The following is a 16,563-nucleotide window of genomic DNA, read 5'->3' as shown; positions in this document are numbered from 1 at the left end:
TTTTTAGTACGGCGCAGCACCACTGAGCTAGATCTCCAGCCCCCTCATTCCTTTTTTGTAATCAGTTTGTCTTTTTTCCAAGTTACCATCCTGTCTTTGTCATAGGTTGGTTTTTAGCCTTTTAAATGATAAACATTTTTTTTTTCTTTTTTAGTACCAGGGATTGAACTCGGGACCTTGTGTTTGCCAAGCAGGCGGCGGAACCCGTGAGCTAAATCTCCAGCTTCTAAATTATAAACATTTTAAAGTATAACAAATCTACAAAATGAATGTAAATCACAAACTTACAAGCAATATTATATTCATTTTTGCAATGGATATTCATAAAGTTAACAGCCATACATAAGCAGCACTCAGATTTACAGAAATCAGCATGTCAGGTGTGCTGACTCTGGGAGGCTGAGGCAGGAGGATCCTAAGTTTGAGGCCAGCTAGGGATACACACTGGTTCCAGAACAGAGTGAGCTATAAACTGAGAGCCTGTCTCAAAAACTAACCAACAAAAAATAATAAATTGGGTGTGCCGGTGGACACCTACAATGCCAGCATGCTTGCTGGGAGGCCAAGGCGAGAGGATCAAAATTCAATTCCAGCCTGGGCTGTGTATTGACTTAGTAAGGCCCCGTCTCAAAATGTAATGGATACATATATAAAAGGGCCAGGGAACTAGGCACCAAGTTCAATTCTCGGTACTCAAAAAACAAAACCAAACCATCAAACAACAAAAAACCACAGGAAACAAAATAGACAAAAACTCCCCAAACTGGAACATCACTAGTATCTTTGAAAGCCTTCTTGTTCCTTTCCCTTTCTTCATTTCTCCAAGGGCAACTGTTACCATGATTTCTAAATCAACCAGTATCTCATAAACTCAGTTTTATCTGGTTTTACTTGTACCTCTTTTTGAACTTCATTCTCATTCCTGGACAGTAAGTTGCTCATGGTATGAATATGCTACAATTTATTCACTCCACTCTTCTGGCCCTGTGTGAACTGTTTCCAATTGGGCTAAGACAAATAGCCTTCACACACATCTTTAGTGAACACAGTTCCATACCTCAGTGTAGGACAAACACATGTCCAGACGTAGCACAGAACGCCCTATTTGCACACTTACACCGACTTGCATTCTTATCGGGAGAGTGTAAAGTTCCGGTTCCTCCACACCTTCGCCAAGCCTTAGCGTTATCTGTTAGGTGTGTTTTAGTCATCTTTGTGGGAGTGCAATGGTACCGCAGTGCACTTCGAGTCTTCACTGCTGTGATGACTGACACGGGGAATATCTCCTCACAGTCTACTGCCCAACGTGTAACGATCAGACGAGATAATCAGTCTGTCACCTCACTTATCATCTGCTTGTGCTCCTTTCTCCCCACCATTTTCGTTGAAATACACAGCATCTGTCCATCGCAGCTACCCTACCATGCCGCAGAACATCAGAAGTTACCCACTCATCTAACCGCACCTGTGAATCACCTTCTTTCCATCCCCCCTTTCCCAGCCTCTAGTAACCATTCTTCTCCTTTCCACATCTCTGAGATCAGCTTGTGTAGCTCTCGTGGGTAAGAACGTGCCGCGTCTTAGTCACTTAGGCTGGTTTCCGGCTCTGCAGGTGAAAGCAGAGATTTAGCTTGGCTCGTGGGAGCAGTCCGCGGTCTGGGGCTCCCAGACACGAGGGCACACTGGAAAGGCCTGGGGTGGAGGAAGCTGCTCACCTCATGGCCACCTGGAAGCAGAGAGAAAGTGAGAGGCCAGGAGGGACTGTGCCCCCAGACCTGCCTCCTCCAGCCAGCCCCACAGCCAAACAGGGTCTGCCGTGAACCCAGGGAGGACCAACACACTCGAGAGTGTAAACATCACTCCCGCTGTGCACAGGAGGCTTTGGGCCACATTCCAGATCCACACCAAGATGTGTGCTGGTTATTTTTCTATGCCTCACTTATTTCATTAAATCCTAGAAGTGTCCGACGGACGAGTGGATAGAGAAAATGTATTTATGAAGTACGATGGAGTACTACACTCTGTTGTAAATAATAAACTGGAGTCATTCACAGGAAAATGGACACACCTTGATACCATCATGTTACGTAAAATACACCGGACCCACAAGCTTAAATACCAAATGATTTCTCTTTTATAAGGGACCCAAAATATAAATAAAGAGCAAAAAAAATGGATAATAGAAAATAGACAGATCTTTTTCAAATGGGAAAGGGGTCAAGAATGGAGGGAGAGGGCCTCGGATTTATCTCAGTGACACCACGCCTGCCTCACAAGCTCAAGGTCCTGAGTTTGATCCCCGGTACAAACCAACAAAAAGAAACACTTCTTGGCCATTTATTTATTTAAACAAATGATTCAAGTTTCAGAACCAGATTTTCTAAAAATTAATTTTATTGGCATATTTTAGGTATACAATATTTCTTGGCATTTATACATCCTCTACTATGAAATGTCTGGGCAATCTATCTAGTTTTAATCAGATTTTTTTGTGCTTTTACTTGGGTTCCATTTGTATCTGAGTAATCCTTTGTTGGAATAATCATTAACAAATATTTTCTCCAATTCTATAAAATTGTCTTTTCATTCTGTTGATGGTTTCCTTTGCTATACAGAAGCTTTTTACTTTGATTTAATCCCACTTGTCTATTTTTGCTTTTAGTTGCCTGTGTTTTGGGGGCAATATCTAAATAACACTTGGCCTGACCAATGTCTTACAGTATTTATGCTGTCTTCTTCTAGTGGACTCCGATCTACTCTTACATTTAAGTATTTGATCCATTTTATATTGATGTGGTGGGGTACTGGGGATCAAATTCAGGTCCTTGCAGGCAGGTGGTAGGGCCACTGAGCTAAATCCCTGGTCCTTATGTTGGCTTTTGTATAATATGTAGGAGCCTATATGGTCTCTCCTGTATATGGATATCCAGTTTTCTTGGCACCATTTATTTACTTTGTTTTTCTACTTATTTTATTTTTTGTGGTGCCGGGGATTGAACCCAGAGCCTTGCTCACATTAGGCAGGCCTGCTATGGCTAAGCTACATTCCCAGCCTCAAGCATCATTTATTGAAACTCTTTTCTCTGATGTGTGTTCTTCCTGCCTTTATCAAGTTCCTTGTAAATATGTGAATTTATTTCTGTGTTCTCTATTCTGTTGCATTGGTCTGTGTATAGGGTTTTGGTGTTTTGTTGAGACATGATTTTGCTCTGTAGTTCAGGCTGGCCTTGAAATCCCAGGGCCACCAAACCCAGCTATGTGTAGGGTCTTCTGCAGTACCACGCTGTTTTGCATGCTATTTATTTGTAGTATGTTTTGATGTTAGGTACTGTTACACTTTCAACATTGTTTTTGTTTTTTTGGGTTTTTTTTTTTTGGTACTGGGGATCGAACTTGGGTCCTTGTGCTTAGAAGGCAGGTGGCAGAACCACTGAGCTAAATCCCCAGACCTCAGCCTTGTTCTTTTAGCTCAGGATTGTTTTGGTACTTTTGTGGTTCCATACAAATTTTACAATTATTTTGCCTATTTCTGTGAATGATGTCATTGGCATGTTGATAGGAATTGAATTGAATCTGTAATATCTTTGGGTTATATTCAATTTCTCCCATCAGTGTTTTATAATTTTCATTGGAGAGATTCATTTCTTTAGTTAAATTTATCCAGAGGTTTTATTTGTGGCTCTTGTGAATGGGATTGCCTTGATTTTCCCCAGCAATTTCATTACTAATATATTTTTTAACATTGATTTTGTATGTTAATTTCATATCCTGTGACCTCACGAACTTATCAGTCCTTTTTTGTTTCTTTTGCTTTGGTTTTGTTGGTAACCTTAGGATTGCTATTTTAAAAATATGGTCTACAAAGAAGGATGATGTAAGCTCTTCTTTTCCCATCCGGTTGCCCGTTCTTTCTTTCTTCCAACATTGCTCTGGCTAAGATTTCCAGCACTGTCCTACGTTGAATAAAAGTGGACATCCTTGTCCTCTTCTGATTCTAGCGGAAGTGTTTTCACCTTTCCCCCCTTTAGCATGATGCTGGCTCCACTGTGTATCACCTCACTGAGTTGAGACACCTTTCATCTGCTGTTTACATCTACAGGGTCCCTAGAAGTCCCATGTGTTCAGAAAGGAGGCTTCTGGAAGGAGACTGGATCGTGGGGTGCTGAGCTCATCAGTGGGTTAACCATTGATGCGATCAGAGCTGACCGTGCCATGCGGAGGGGCATGGCCAGAAGAGGCGGTCACTGCGGGCACCCGGAAGGGTACACTCTTGTCCTCGGCTCTTCTCCCTCCCTCTGCTTCCCGGCTGCCGTGGGTTGAGCAGCTTTCTCTTCCACCGTGCCTTTTCTGCCTTGGAGCCGCATCACACGTGAACTGAACCCTCTGAAACTATGAGCAAAAAAAAAAACAACCTCTCTTTCAAGTTCTGGGTGTTGGGGATTTTGTCCCAACAGGAAAAAAAAAAAAGTGACTAATACACCATCTATACCTAGTTTTTTGAGTTTTAAACAATTATGAATAGGTGTTAAATTATTTAAGTGTGCATCACCAAGCCCAGCTTGGTTTATCATCTCTTTTTTTTCATTCATTAATTTTATTGGTACATTTTAGGTATACAATACACCGGCATATTTTAGGTATAGAATACAGTTACATGGATCACTGGGGTCTTGTACCTTTACAAGACGTATCTTGGTTTGTACCTTCACATGAAATATCTTGGTTCTTATTTTTTCCCCATTCCCGTGCCCTCCCTTCAACCCCTCCACCCCTCCCTGTTTATAGAGACTTTGTTTCCATGTTTTTCCTTTTCTCATATTTATTCCTTTCCCTTCTTCCCTTTCCCATACCCCTCCCACTTCCCCTTTGCCTTTGGACCTTTTCTTCCTATGTCACATTATCTAGTCTACATTCTGATCCTCATTTACACTTTGTTTCTCACACCAGAGAAACTATTTGGTAAGGTGTGTCCTATTTATTTCACTTAAGACTATGGACTCAATGTGCATCCATTTAGCTATAAATGTCTCTAGTTTCTCTTTCTTTATGGCTGGGTAGTACATTATATTAAAAAAAAAAACACACACACACACACATTTTCTTTGTCCAGTCTCCAGTTGATAAGCAATTGGGCTGTATCCAAGTTTTAGCTATTACAAACTGTGCTGCTATGAACATGGGTGCACTGTGGTATGATTATTTTAATTCTTTTGGGAAGATACCCAGCAGGGGAATAGCTGGGTCAAATGGGACCTCCAATACTAGTTCTTTTCTTTTTGGTACCAGAAATCGAACTCAGGACCTTGCACTTGTGAAGGAGGCAGCGGAACCACTGAGCTAAATCCACAGCCCTAATACCAGGTTTTTTAAGTACTCCATACTGATTTCCACAGGGGTTGCACCAGTCTACACTCCCATCGACAGTGGAGCAGGGTTCCTTTGTCCTAAAATCCCCACCAGCATTTGTTATTGGTTGATTTCTTGATCGCAGCCATTCTTTCTGGAGTGAGGTGGAATCTGTGTTGTTTTCATCTGCATCTCTCGGATGACCAGTGATGCTGAACATTTTTTCCTGCTTATCTGCTATTTCTACTTCTTTGTGAAATGTCTGTTCATTTCAGATGTCCATTTTTGGATTTGGTCTTTAAATTTGGGAGGTCTGTGGGCCGGAGATTTAGCTCAGTGGTTCTGCCGCCTGCCTTGCAAGCACAAAGACCAGAGTTCGATCCCCGGTACAAAAAAAAAAAAAAAAAAAAAAAGAGAATGTAAATTTGGGAGGTGTGATTTTTTTAATGTTCTTTATATATTCTAGATAGTAGACCTTTGTCTGAGGAAGAGCTGGTAGAATTGATTCCCACATTGTGGGTTGTCTCTTCATGCTGCTGGTGGTTTCTCTTGCTGTACTGAAGCTTTTAATAAGAAGAAATCCCACTTGTTGATTGTTTGTGCCAGTTCACAGGCAACTGAGGTTTTGTTCATGAAATCTCCTCCTATGCCAAGGTCTTCAAGAGTTCTACCTAAGCTCTCTTCCAGCCGGTTTAGTGTTTCTGTTTTAATATTTAGATCTTTAATCCATTTCAATTTTAGTTTAGTGCATGGTGAGAGATATATGTCTAGTTTTAATCTTTGGCAACCCAATTTTTCCAGCACCATTTATTAAAGAGGCTATCTTTCCTCCAGGGAGGATGTTTGGCTCCTTTGTCAGAGATGAGGTGGCTGAGTATATCTGGAGTTGTTTCTGCATCTTTTTTTTTTTTTTTTTTTTTTTTTTGGTACCAGAGATTGAATTCAGGACCTTGCATTTGTGAGGAAGATAATGGCACCACTGAGCTAAATCCCCAGGGCCCTGTTTCTGCATCTTCTAATCAATAAGGAATAAAGATAGGAAATGAAGAAGTTAAATTGTCATTATTTGCAGATGACATGATACTCTATATAGAAGACCTCAAGTGCTCCACGATAAGTCTTCTAGACTTAAAAACCAAATTCAGTAGATACAAAATCCACACACAAAAATCAATAGCTTTCCTGTACACAAACAACAGACTCACTGAAAGAGGAACTGGAGAAACAACTCCTTTCACAATAACATCCCCCCAAAAAAGGAATACCTAGGAATCAATTTAATGAAAGAAATCAAAGACCTCTACTCTAAAAACTATAGTACTCTGAAAAAAGAGATTGAAGAGGATATCAGAAAATGGAAAGACATCCCTTCTTCCTGGGCAGGAAGAACTAATGTAGTGAAATTAGCCATACTTCCAAAACTGCTACATAGATTCAGCGTAATCCCAAGTGAAATTCCAGCAGCATACTTCACAGACCTTGAGGAAACAACCCAGAAATTCATTTGGAAAGAGAAGAGACCTAGAACAGCAAAAGCAATTCTAGGCAACAGAGAGAAGGTCAGGGGTAGGTATCACAACCCAATGTGAAGCTATACTACGAAGCTACTATGATAAGAGCCGCACGGTACTGGCAAAGAAACAGACCCAAGGATCAGGGTTACTGAGTTTTAACAAATTTTTCTGCATATGTTGAGATGTTCTGGTTTTTTGTCCTTCATTCCATCAATGGGATATGTTATGTTCGGTGATTTGCATATGTTGAAGTACTTTGCATTCTTTGAATATGTTCCACTGCACAGACCCAACTCACCTCCTCCCACAGTTGAGGCAAGGCCCCGTGGGAAGAGAACGGGTGACGAGAGGGCGGAGCAAAGCCTGGCCGAGGAGAGGACTGTTTTCCCCCTGTCCATTCCCCATAGAACCATCACAGCATAACGCCCTGCAGACCTTAGCTCATTACAGACCAGCCCCTTTACCTCCCCCAGTGCTTCCCTTATCTCTACCATGATAAATAAACGTCCTGCAGTTTGCCTGGCAGGACCTTTTCTCCCATCAGGAAGAAGGCTCCACCCGGCCCCAGCTTTGTTATTTGTTCTTTTGTATCTCTCTGTTTTTTAATCCCCAGCATGTAGGCCTTGACACCACTTGATCATGGAGCATAATCCTTTGATGTTGTTAGGATTCAAGTTGTTGGTGTTTTGTTGCGAATGTCTGCATCATAGATCCTCGGGTCTATAGTTTTGTTGTTGCTGTTGTAGTGTCCTTCTCTTGGTTTGGTTTCAAAGTAGAACTGGCTGCACAGAATGAGTCCAGAAGAGCTCCTTCTCATTAAATATTTTGGAACAGTTTACGAATTGGTATTAGGTCTTCCTTGAAGTGTTGGGAAAAGTCAACAGAGAAGGAAGCAATCCAACCTTGCACTTTTCTTTGTTGAAATATTTTTCTTCTGTATGTCCCTTTAATTTAGTTTTTAGCTGATAAAGTAAAACATAAGAATTGTATAGACTTCCAGAAGGTGGGATTCCCTGATGCCAGCTTCAGGGCAGCTTCTTGTCAGAGTGGGCTGGGCACTGGGCCCGTGCTTGCTGCCATGAACCGCGCCTACTGTAACGATGAGCTGCATTTCCTGGAGGACACCAGCAAGAACTCCTGGGAGGAGAGGACCACGAAGGGCTTTGTGCCCAATATGCAGGTTAAAGGCGTTTTCTATGTGAATGATGCTGTCGAAAATATTTATGGAATTCAGGAATGCCTGTCAAGGTGGTAGTGTTGGTGGCTTCCTGCCAGCCATGAAATAGATTGGCAATGTGGCAGCTCTTCCTGGGATCGTTGATCCTTCCGTTGGGCTTCTTGATGTCCACAAGGCTGTGGGTGTTTGCCTTTGATGTGAATGACCCTGAGGCAGGAGTGTCCCAGGTGGTGTTGGATGTGACATCAACTGTGGTGTTCTCCTCCTGAGGACCAATCTGGATGAAAGTGACATCCAGCCATGAAGGAACAACTGCCCCAAGCTATGTGGGACCACATTTCTGTTGGAGCGAGGTGCAAAAGGGTCATCCCGTCAAAGCCTAAGCCTTGGAGGAGGCCTTGGAGACAGGTGTGGACTGCTTCTTAAGAGAAGACTATGTCTGGGCCAAGGACAAGGAGCACTGGGAAGAGTATGGGCGTGTGCTGCAAGCCAACCCCAACAATGTCTCAGTGGGGGCCAAAAAGAGAGACCTTCCTCAGCTGGCAACTCTGGGAGCCAGCAACCACGATGCAGAAATCCAATTTGCAGATGAGATTTTCAATGAGTATGCTGCTAAGGAAATGGGCATGGACCACAAGGGGCAGATGGGCACGATGATGCCCAGTGGAGGTGAGGCTTGGAACACCAAGTGGCTACAGATATTCTGGCGGCTCTGAGAGCCATGAAGAGAGGCAAAACTGTAGTCAACAGCCATCATTTGGCTTGTGCTTAGATCGCCTTCTCAGAAGGTCAGGACTTCATAAAGGGAAGGGCAGCAGCTGGCAACTATGCCTGGGTCAACTGCTCTTTCATGGCCTTAACCTGTCAGGCTTCTGCCAAGGTCTCTGACACAAGCCTTGGTGACTTAGACCTGCATGCGATCTTCAACTTTTCATATGCCAAAGTATGTGGTGGGTGGGAAAGAGCAGGCCCTGCTGGTGTCCAGGAGGGGTCTGCCCGCGCCTTGCTCTGCACCACCCGTCAGTGCCGTCCATACCCCTCACTGAACAGGCAGCCTGCACCAGGGGCACCACGAGACACTGTGGTTATGCTCTGACTACTGCTGAACAGGGCATGACGGCGACCCTTGGAACCACCTGCCAGAGTGGGCCACACGCTGCCCTAAGCAAATCTCAACATACTTCAGATTCCCAGGCTCTCTTGGACAAATTGGCAGATATGGGAATTGCACTCTGTGCGATCCCGCCCAAACTAGTTAGAGGCTCCCGAGTCCCCTAAGAATGTGACAGGTGTCTGCCACGATGCTGGGATCAGCAGAAGGGCATTAAACTGAGACCAGCCGCCCTACCAAAGGCAAAGCCCGGCCAGCAGCCTGCAGGGCGCACTGACCCCAGCCGGGCAGCTGCAGACGGACATTGTCTGCAGACCTCACTGAGCATCCTCGCCGAGCAGCCCATGCTGACATGGCTGAGAGGAGGTTGCTGCTGCCCATGACGGGCTGAGGAAAGACCGGAGGAGGAGCCAGGGGCCCCTTCTGGAAAGGGATGGCTTCACTTCCTCTCGGCAGTCCCACCCATGTTTAGGAAAACCTAGCAGGTATAGGGGCTGGAGGGGTAAAGAAACTGCTTTACTCAGCCACACAGGTCTTTAATCATCAGGATAATCCTTACCCTGAGCTCATTTTTACCCAGTAGATGTCAAGAAATCTTCTTACATATAAAAGTTTGGGAGAAATTTTTGTATAGTCTTACAAGGTTCTAATTGATGCCTCCCCCCCCCACTAAAGTCTTCACATTGAATTACAAACCAAGGGCCCACACACACCTTTTTTTTTTTTTTAAACAGGGTCTCACTCTGTAGCCCAGGCTGGCCTTGAACTCATGGCAATCCTGTCTCAGCCTCCCAAGGGCTGGGATTACAGGCGTGTGCCACCATGCCTGGATACATTTTTTTGTTTTCTTTTGTTTTTTTGGTATCCTTTTGAAAAAAAGAGTTTTGAGACAGGGTGTTACTAAGAGGCCAAGTTGCCCAGGCTGGTCTCAAACTTGTGATCCTCCAAACTCAGCCTCCCAGACTACTGGGATTATAGGTGTGCACCACCATGCCCAGCTCATGCAATGCTTTGATGTGCGTCTACCTCGCACAATGTTCAAGCCAGGTTAAACACGTCCATCTCCTCAAAGAATTTATCATTTCTTTTTGGTTAAAAAAGTTCCAAATCCTCCTTTCTAGCTTTGTGATAAACACAGCTCAGTATTGTTACCCAGGCTCCCACATACCCGGCTAACTGTAGCTTGGTACTCATTGGTCAGCCCCTCCCCATTCCTCCCTCCTACACTCTGGAACCTCTCTACTCCCAGCTTCTATGAGATCATTATTATTGTTGTTGTTCATTATTAGTGTTTTTTTAAGACAAGGTCTCGTTGTGTAGCCCAGGCTAGCCTGAAACTCACAGTGATCCTCCTGCCTCAGCCTCCCAAGTGAAAGGGTTCTAAGCATGTGCCACCATATGTTAATAGGAACTAAGTCTGTGGGCTTGAGTAGAACAGGGAGCAGGACTGAGTTATCCGCCTAAAGGTGACGCCCTTCAAAGGATTGTGTCACGAAATGGGGATGAAAAACTCCACCAGAAGTCCAAGGAGACAGCATGGTTCCAGGGACTCTGGCAGAAGGAAAATCATGGATGAAAGGTCATAACTGCCACCCATTGGGGAGCCCAGCAAAGGCACACACAACAGTCTTAAGGGACACTCCCACCACTCATACAACCAAGAGGAACCTACTCACGCAGTTATGGAAACCGAGAAGGCCCACTGCCCTGTGCAAGCCGGATGTGCCCATTAGGACAGGTCCAAGGGCCTGAGAGCAAGGGCTAAGGTGCCAGGCAAAAGCCCAACAGGCAGAGAACCCAGAGCAGCAGCATGAATACAGAGGTCTAAGCTCAAGCAGTGGGCGATTTGACTTTTCTCCAGGAGACTGGACGATACCCATCCACACTGGTGAGGGCCATACTCTACTCAAGTCTGCCCGATGAAACACTCAGCCTTTCCAGACACACCCAGAAATAATGTGTGACCGCCTGTGTGGGCAGCCCTGTGCCCACTCAAGTTTATCACACACAGGTAAAAGTCTAATCACAGGGAAGTACTGCTTTTTTTCAGGCTAGGAATTAAGCCCCGGGCCTGGAACATACCAGGCAAGGGCTCTACCACTGAGCCACACTCCCAGCACACCTTAAAGACAAACCACGCATGTCCGTCCCGTGACCCAGCAGCTCTGCTTTCTGGGGTATATCCAGGAAAACTTCTACGTGGGTGTAAGAATCCCTGGAGCAGGTTTATTTTGTTTCAGAGCTGGGGGCCGAATACAAGGCCTTAACACTGAGATGCAGCTTCACCTAGTCTTTCATTTTGAGATACGATCTCACTAAATCACTCTCCAATTTGAAACTCTCCTGCCTCGGCCGCCCCGAGTGCTGGGATCAGAGGTGGGTGCCACCCTGCCTGGGTGAGTCAGGGAGCTTTGGCAAACTAGCTCCCAATATGGAAAAAAAGAACAATATAAATCAACAAAGAGACATGGATAAACAAATCAATTTATTCTTACAATGGAGTAAAATGTAAAAGACTGAAGTTATTCATGCAAGAATACAGATAAATCCCCCAAATCTAATATGAAGTGTAGAAGATTACAAAGGCTGTGACATGCTCATTTACTTTTTAAAACCACAAAGTACCACATACTATTTTCTGAAAACATAAACACGTGATAAAAGTAAAAAACAAGTACGTGAATGAAATGCACAAATTATAAAACAGTGATTATCCCGGCAGAGGAAGAAAGGAGGGCTGGGCTGTAGCTTTGTAAATTTTTGACCAGGGCTGAGGGGTCAGCTCAGTAGAACGCTTGCCCAGCATGTGTGAGGACCTGGGTTTGATCCCCAGCACATCAAGAAGAAAAATGATGACTTTCTTGAAAGCTCTTTAAACAAATATGGCATACATAACATCTGTCATATGTGGGAATTAGATTCATGAGTATATCATATTACTTGCCAATACCTGATCATTAATTTTAAATTTAAAATCACCAGTAACTTAGAATGAGGGTGGTGGTGTACCGGGAATCCAAAGTAGCTTAGAAATTATCATTTAAAATTAGGTGTTGAGCCGGGCGTGGTGGTGCATGCCTGTAATCCCAGCACTCGAGAGGCTGAGGCAGGAGGATTACTGTGAGTTCGAGACCAGCCTGGGCTGCACAGTGAGGCCCTGCCTCAAAACCCCCCCGCCCCCAAAAAAGTGTTGATACAATTATGGCATTTTAAAATAATGAGTTTAACTTTATTAAGCAAAATTTTCCTTACTTTTTTTCTTTTTCTTGATTTACTGTACTGGCCAGAACATACAATACAATCTTCAATAGGAAAAAAAAATTATGTGTTGGGGGGCCGGGGATTTAGCTCAGTGGTTCTAGCACCTGCCTGGCAAGTGCAAGGTCCTGAGTTCGATCTCCGGTACCAAAAACAAAACATAAACAAAAACAAAAATATTATATGTTGACGTACCCACTATCGACAATATTTATTTATTTATTTTCAGGGTGCTGGCATTGAACCCAGGACCGCAAGCACGCCAGGCTACAGGCTCAGCCCTATGTTTAAATAGAGAGCAAGCAAGAGCAGAAGTCCTCCATTTATACTCCCTTCCTCAGACTGCATTTCATCCGACTAACTGCTAACATTCAGCGTGTACCATTTCTCTGCATTTGGGCAGACGCATCCATATATGTATACAAATAGGTTTGAACCTGTGGATTTAGAGTGAGTGTGCACTGACTTGTTCCTTTCACTTCAAAACGTGTATTTTAAAAAATCACTTTTCAACGCCTGTACAGTACCCAAAATGTGGATGAACCACATTTTAATTATTCCCTTAAGTTTGAAAACATAGGCTGTTTGTATGTATGTATGTTTGTATGTACTTATTTTTGGGGTGGACAGAGTCTCACTGTGTAGCCCAGGCTGGCCTCAAACTTGTAGCAATCCTCCTGCTTCAGCTTCCTGAGTGCTGGAATACAGGTGTACGCGGTTCTCCATTTTCTAAAATTACAATGTTACAGAAACTTCTGTAGATATATCTCAGTATGCATCAGCAGTATACTTTTGAGCTACTGAGATATGCACTGAAAAAAAAATATATATATTTTAAGTTTTGATAATGTCAACTTTCCTTTGAAAATGGTCTTGTAATTTATATTACTTTAAAAATTGACATTTCAGGGCCAGGGATTTACCTCAGTGGTTCAGTGGCCTGCCTTGCAAGCGCAAGGACCTGATCAGGTACCAAAAACAAAAAACAAAACAAATAAAAATTGACATTTCAGCTGGGGATTTAGCTCAGTGGTGCTGCCACCTGCCTTGCAGTAAGGTCCCAACTTCAATCTCTGGTACTGGAAAAAATAAAATAAATAAAAATGGACATTTCTGCATGCCTTTCAATCTTAACAAATAATCTAAATACAAGTTCCTTGAATTTGTGACAGTTTGAACAAAAGTGTTTCATTTGAATTTACATTTCTGATTTTTTTTTCCCCTGGTACTGGGGATCAAATTGAGGACCTTGCACTTGCGACACTGAGCTAAATCCCCAGCCCTTATATTTCTCTGATTACCAGAGGGGCTTAGTACCTCTTCTGTGAATTTAGATCATTTGTTCACTTTTTCCACTAAGTTGTTTTGGAATTTGATAGAAACACCTTATATCTTAACTGTTTTGTTGTTGTTATTACTGGGAATCGAACTCAGATCCTTGCACTTACAAGGCAGGTGGCAGAACCACTGAGGTAAATCCCCAGCCCATAACTATTTTAATAATTACATTAGAGGCAAATAATTTTTTTCTATACTTCATATGTAGTGGCTTATCCCAGAATACACAAAGTTTTTATTTTTATGTAGGAATATCTCTTAATCATTGGATTCAATACATAAAATTCTGGTCTTAGGTGGGTTTTTTTGCACCAGGGATCAAACTCAGGACCTTGCACTTGTGAGGCAGGTGGCAGAACCACTGAGCTAAATCCCTGGACTCTTGTTTTGTTTTTTGAGACAGGGTCTCACTGTGTAGTTCAGGCTGGCCTTGAACTTTTTTTTTTTTTTTTTTGTACTGGGATCGAACTCAGTACCTTGTGCTTATGAGGCAGGTGTGGTGCCACTGAGCTAAATCCCTGGGCCAGCCTTGAACCAGAACTTGGGCTCTTGCACTTGCGAGGCAGGAGGTGGAACCACTGAGCCAAATCCCTGGCCCCTGGCCTTGAACTCTTCATTATTCTGCCTCAGCCTCCCAAGTGCTGGGATTACAGGGATGTACCACCACATCCAGCTTTAATAAATTATTTTTCCTCCTAATAATAGGGACTGAATTCAGGGCCTTGTGCATGCTAGGCAAGCAGTCTACCACTGAGCTACATGCCAGCCCTTATCATTTTGTTTCCACTTTGTTTATTTTGATATAGGATCTCACTAAGTTGCCCACGCTGATCTCAACTTCTGATCCTCCTGCCTCAAACAGGTCAGTAGCTGAGATTATAGGTATGTGCCACTCTCTATTTGTTGGCCTATGGTTTTGCATTAAATTATTTGCCTTAAAAATAAAATCATTTGGCCGGGCGTGGTGGCGCACACCTGTAATCCCAGCACTCAGGAGGCTGAGGCAGGAGGATCACTGTGAGTTCGAGACCAGCCTGGGCTACATAGTGAGTTCCAGGTCAGTCTCAACTACATAGTGAGACCCTGTCTCAAAAAAAAAACCAAAGAATTGAAAAAACTAAAAAATAATAAAATCATTTGCCTAGTCAATGAATATAAAAATTCCACTCTGCTGTTCAGAGATGCCACTGTAGGTGAAGTAAGAACCAATTTAAAATCTGACTCAAATCTTAATCTTACCTTTCTGAATTAGATGTCAGGCAAACTACAGTACCTGCCACCTCCACCTGAGTTCAGATGCTCAGTGTAGGAGTCTTCCCTACAGATGCTTGCCGAATCTGACTGTCACACACATTTGTAACTGTGCTGAGAGTATTTTACAGAGCTCTGCTGGGTGTCTGAGCTGAGGCGCTAAGGACTTGACTTTCGCTAGATCCAACAGTCAAACGGAATATGCGATTTGAGTAACACCCATGCGGCCATACACAGCTGTTTTTTAAACTAAAAAATAAAAGATTTAGTTAAATGTTGACATTGAACAGGAGAAGTCAGGTACCTAGATAATCTTCATTAAGGTTTTACAAGTGGTTTGCAAAATAAGCCCTATGCAGGTACAGTAGTTTATTCACTAGAATACTGACTCCAACCTTCATTTTGTAAAAGATCAAAAATTCAAAACTTACTTTGCTATTTAGCTAAACTATTAAGTAACTAATCAAAAGTCATCTGAAATACACATAGATGCTATGAGGAGAGGGTGCCACACTTCCCCAAATTTGGTAACAGTCAAGCCTACTGTTGATAGGTAATGTACTCCATAGGAACTCACTGCGTAACTTTAATGCATAAAATACACTATGGTATTTATCTACCTCTATCTGCATATCTTATAGAATATCTCTAAACCATAAGCTTTAATAAAATGAACATGTAGGCCGGGGATTTAGCTCAGTGGCAACACACCTGCAAGGTCCTGAGTTTGACCCCACAACCACCACAAAAAAAATAAAACACAACGAGCATGTGATGCTGGGCGTGGCGGTGCACACCTGTAATTGCAGCACTCGGGAGGTTGCAGTGGAAGTACCACAGGCTCAAAGCCAGACTGGGCTTTGTCAGTTACTGGGATTAGTGAGTTTGAAGCCAGTCTCAAGCATGTATGAGACTTTGTTTTGAAAAAATAAAAACAACATAAAGAACACATGAGCCAGGCATAATGGTACAGATCTGAAATCCAGCACTCAGGAGGAGGCCAAGGCAGAAACGCCATGTGTCTGAGGTTGGACTCTGTTTAGTGAGCTTCGGGTCACCCTGGACTACACAGCAAGAGCCTGTCTCAGAAACATAAAGAAACCTAAACATGTAAATTATCAACCTCTATTAAGTTAATGTGAGTTGAGAACGGAACTAAGGAATTCAGGTTAAATAACAAAAGCCTTGCCGGAAGTGGAGGTGCCCACCTCACCTGATCCCAGCCCTCAGGACGCTCTGACAGGAAGGCCACAAGCACCAACCCCACCAGGGCAACTGAGCAACTCAGGGTGGCCCTGGCGCAAATAAAACAAGAAAGAGCTGGAGATGTGTAAAACTCAGTTCCATGCCCAGCTTCAGTCACCAGTACCACCGGGGTGGAAAACAGAAAAGCCTCAGATTTCTAAAAAGTTCAATAAATCAGGCGTGGTGGTGCACGCCTGTAATCCCAGCACTCGGGAGGCTGAGGCAGGAGGATTGCTGTGAGTTCGAGACCAACCTAGGCTACATAGTGAGGTCTAGGTCAGTTTCAACTACATAGTGAGACCTTGTCTCAAAAAACTGAAAAA

The 16,563-nt window shown here is 43.4% G+C and overlaps 1 protein-coding gene across 5 annotated transcripts in view; it reads right to left on the bottom strand.

Moving 5' to 3' along the window:
- Lyrm7 (LYR motif containing 7) overlaps positions 1-16,563 on the bottom strand; it is a 158,185-nt gene that overhangs the window by 121,491 nt on the left and 20,131 nt on the right. The window lies entirely within an intron of this gene.

The sequence above is a fragment of the Fukomys damarensis genome, unplaced genomic scaffold (genome assembly GCF_012274545.1).
Source record: "Fukomys damarensis isolate Sample0158 unplaced genomic scaffold, DMR_v1.0_HiC HiC_scaffold_9, whole genome shotgun sequence".
Classification (NCBI taxonomy): Eukaryota; Metazoa; Chordata; class Mammalia; order Rodentia; family Bathyergidae; genus Fukomys; species Fukomys damarensis.
The sequence above is the reverse complement of the archived record's forward strand: the minus strand, read 5'-3'. Positions and strand labels throughout refer to the sequence as shown.